We start from the raw sequence: 4,325 nt of genomic DNA on the forward strand, positions 1-4,325 counted from the left end.
TTGCAGAATCCTGTTTCTGATTCACCTGCAAATACCATTCTCTCTTTCTCCTCCCCTGCTGGCCAGGGGTCCCTCCCTTCTCCACTGTGTTCTTAAACTCCTCCTCCATCAGGCCTTTCTCAGCCTGCCATTGGTCCTTACACTGGTTTACAAGATGCCCAACCCCAATTTTCTTGCAGGAAGTTCTGGCCCTGTCCTGCCTCTGATTTTGGCATTTCCGGCCAGATCTAGGTGCTGGGCTCCCCAGGAGCCCCCCTCCTTTTATTCTAACCCCCAAACCCTTAACATGGCATTTAAAGTTTTCAATGGTTGCAGCTAGTAGGAAATGGCCGAGGCTGTTCACCAGGCCCACATGCAGCAGAGGGAAACACTCCAAAGCCAGGCCCTTGTGGCAGCCATAAGGCTGGCAGAGCAACAGGGGCAAGGCACAGAAGGTGCTTGACCTATGTCTGGGCCACAAAGAGGATCCCCACCAGGAATTTGCTTTAAGTGTGGCAAGGAGGGTCATTGGTCCTGGCAATGCCCCTGCCCAAGGCCACCCACTAATCCCTGTCCTAATTGCAAACAGCCTAGTCACGGTGGAGTGATTGCCCCCTGTGGGCAACAGGCTCAACCTCGACGTCTCTACGTGGAGGACAAGCCACTGAAATCAGAGGCCAGGCTAGCCAGACGGGCCCATCATTTGAACTCCTGAGCCTCATGGACAGTTGGTGTGGCTTGGGCTCGGAGACCCCCCTCACTCTATCTGAGCCACGGGTGATGCTTCCAGGTAGCAGGTAAGTCCATCTAATTTCTTGTGGACACGGGGACCACCTACTCTGTTTTGCCATTACACTCTGGACCTTTAGTTTCCTCACAAGTCTCAGTTATAGGAGTGGATAGGACCCCTTCTTTTCCTCTTCGCATACCACCCCTGACATGCAGTTTGAATGGAATCACCTTTTCGCACTCCTTCTTAGTTATACCATCATGCCCTGTACGCCTTCTGAGTCAAAACATTCTACACAGTCTTGAAGCCACTATGCAGCTGACAGCATCTTCCCACCTACTTTTACCACTCCTGACTGAAGGCTCTCCCACTACCACAGATCACCCTAACTCGATCACACCTCCTATTCCACCAGATATTGTCAACCTTTAGGTCTGGGACACTTCTACCCCTGTGATAGCAACCCACCACCCACCTGTACACATTTGCTTAAAGAATCCCTTCTCTGCCTGCCTAAAGAAGACACACTGCCACCCTTCTTAACTTCCTTGCCATGAAGAGATATCATGTCTCCCCTACTAAGGCTCAACTTCACTCTCAGTCTGTAGTCTATCTGGGCATCTCCTTAACCCCTACCACCCAAGGTCTCACCCTAGATTGAACTCAGACCCTCCACAGTCTCCAACCACCTACTACCGCTGATTAGATTCTTTCTTTCCTTGGTCTAATAGGCTTCTTTAGAGACTGGATTCCCAATTTTGCTCTCTTAGCCTCTACAAGGCTGCAAAAGAGACTCCCACAGGACCTCTCACATCCCCCAATGCCATCACAAGGGCTTTCTCTACCCTTTGAAATACCCTCATCTCCTCTCCCCCTCTTGCTTTACCCGACTCCAGATGCCCCTTCCATCTTTTCACTGATGAAAAGCACGGTAATGCTGTTGGTGTGTTAACTCAACCTGTGGGGCCTACATACCTTCCCATAGCATACCTCTCTAAACAATTAGACACCACCGTCAAAGGCTGGCAGCCCTGCCTCTGTGCACTGGGTGCAGCAGCTGAACTCACCAAGGAGGCTACTAAGCTCACCCTTTCCCAACCCATCACTGTTTTCTTTTCCCACAGGCTCACTGACCTCCTTTCACACAAATCTCTTTCTCTGTTAAGTCCTTCATGCCTACAAGAATTTTACCCCCTGTCCATCGAAAATCCTTCAGTCACTCTTTTACCCTCTCCCCGACTCAACCTTGCCACTCTACTGCCAGCTCCAACGACACTTCCAGAACCTACCCACTCTTGTACAGAGCTAATAGATTTCCTCAACAGATCTTGAGACAGATTATCAGATTCTCCTTTAAAAGATCCAGATCTAATACTCTTTGTAGATGGGAGTTCTGTACAGGGGTCTGATGGACAATGATGGGTGGCCCTCGTGGTGGTAACCACCTCATTCATCCTAAAAGTTCAACAGCTGCCTGAGGGCACCATCTCCCAGAAAGCAGAGCTGATTGCCCTCACGCGGGCACTCACTCTGGCCCAGGGAAAATGCGTAACTATATATACTCACTCTAAATATGCTTTTCTTATCACCCACAGCCACTCTGCCCTCTGGAAGGAAAGGGGCTTCCTCACTACCAAGGGCTCCCCATAATCAATGCTACCCTCATTTCTAAACTTTTGCAGGCATTACAGCTTCCCACTGAGGTGGCTGTGGTACATTATAGGGGCCATCAAACCTCTCAGGACCTGGTGGCCTTGGGAAATGCTTGGGTCGATGCGACAGCTCGAAACCTCACCCTGGGAGCCTCCCCCACTCCTCTCATATTTCTCTCCATCTCCTTGAAACCTTCCTACACTCCTGAGAAAGAACAAACCTTCTCAGAAAGGGTAGGGATGTGTGCAACCAGGGATGGATATTTCTCAGAGATAGAACTGCCTTACCAAAAGGACAATTCTTCTTTCTGATATCCACTGTTCCTTTTATATAGGGCCAAAAGTTCTCTATTGGTTCTTGCAACCACTCTTTTTCTCCCCAGCCTCCAGCAGACTATCGAAAAGGTACACGCAGCATGCAGTATCTGTCCCAAAGCCTCTACACAAGGGGGACTCTGCCCCTGCTTCCCCACTCATCAACTGAGATGCCAGGCCAAGATTGGAAAATGGATTTCACTCATATGCCCCCTCACAGAAAACTCTGTTATCTCTTAACTTTTGTTGATACCTTTTCAGGATGGGTAGAAGCCTTTCCCACCCTTTGAGAGACGGCAGACACTGTTGCCTCCATTCTCATTGAACTTATCGTCCTGCAGTTTGAACTGCCTACTACCGTCCAGTCAGACAACAGCCCACCTTTACTGCCCAATAGTCCAGCAGGTCGCCACCTCTCTCAACATCACCTGGAAGCTCCACATACCCTATCACCGTCAATCATCGGGTAAGGTGGAAAAGGCCCATGGCATCCTGAAGGGTCATTGAGACCAGACTTTTCATTGAGACCAGACTCTCCTGGCCAAACCTCCTCCCCCTGGCACTCACCAGAATCAGGGCAACCCCATGAGACCGCACTGGACTCAGCCCCTTTGAGCTGGTTTACAGTAGACCATTCCTAATTAATCATAACTTACCTGTCAACCCCCCTCCTCTTGCCACATACCTCTCCTTTCTGTCTTTACTCCGCCATCTTCTCAGGGAACATGCGGACCGGACCCTTCCTCCCATAGGGGGTCCAGATGAAACACACCCAACGGTTCCCCTCCAACCAGGAGACAGAGTTCTTCTGAGGGAGCTCCAGCCTGGCTCCCTACAGCCCAGATGGACGGGACCCCATACGGTAATACTGACTACTCCTACTGCAGCTAAACTCCTAGAGCAAACACCTTGGTATCATATCTTTTTCCTCCAGCTTGCTCCCATGCAGGATTGCTGGCAGTTAGAACCACTGGGCTCTACTCATCTCCAGCTTACCAAAAGGTTGGGCCCTGCAGACCCTCCTATTGCTCCTGTCCCTCCCACCAGGAACCTGCCGCCAGAGTGAGCTGACGCAGGGAGCAATGCTGTTCAGTAAGACTGGCCTGGTAAAAGAAGCTTCAATCTCCTCAACCGTCTGTGAGAAAAATTAAGCAAGAATCTCTCCTCCTACAACCTGCATAACTCCTAATGGCAGCCACCCATTCTTACCTGGGCTTCCCCTATCCTAAATCTTCTTCTAATTATCAGCACGTTGGGCAGATAAAATATATTATGCTTACTTTGTTAAGGATGGTGCTGCCCACGTGAAAGCCTGTCGTCCAGGTAATTGCTTGGGATGGGTGTGATTGTATTAATGTGTGTTGGGGTGGGCTGTGGGCAGGCAGGATCCTTGTGGCCTGGGGCTTGGTTTTAGGACTAAGCCTTCCCACCCTTTTTGATGTGGGTGGTGCACTCTCATGAGGAATCCTAGTATGCCTCAGATAAGTGACTTTGTATCAGAGACTTCCTTGTTTGTATATTGAATTAAAGGTTTTGATTTCTACACTATAAAATGGGGGCAGACTGGGAGCTTGCTCTCTCTCAGTTCCTGAGATTAGCATTAGAGAGGAAAGCAGAAAAAGGCTTTCCATGTGGAGGAGGCCAGGAGA

At 49.9% G+C, this 4,325-nt stretch overlaps 1 long non-coding RNA gene across 1 annotated transcript; it reads left to right on the plus strand.

Moving 5' to 3' along the window:
* Positions 1-610: 610 nt before the first annotated feature.
* LOC136313494 (uncharacterized) lies at positions 611-3,532 on the plus strand. The gene is made up of 3 exons (XR_010727150.1): positions 611-776; positions 3,018-3,142; positions 3,397-3,532. It is a non-coding gene; the product is annotated as an uncharacterized lncRNA (long non-coding RNA).
* Positions 3,533-4,325: the final 793 nt, after the last annotated feature.

This window comes from Saccopteryx bilineata, chromosome 9 (genome assembly GCF_036850765.1).
Source record: "Saccopteryx bilineata isolate mSacBil1 chromosome 9, mSacBil1_pri_phased_curated, whole genome shotgun sequence".
Classification (NCBI taxonomy): Eukaryota; Metazoa; Chordata; class Mammalia; order Chiroptera; family Emballonuridae; genus Saccopteryx; species Saccopteryx bilineata.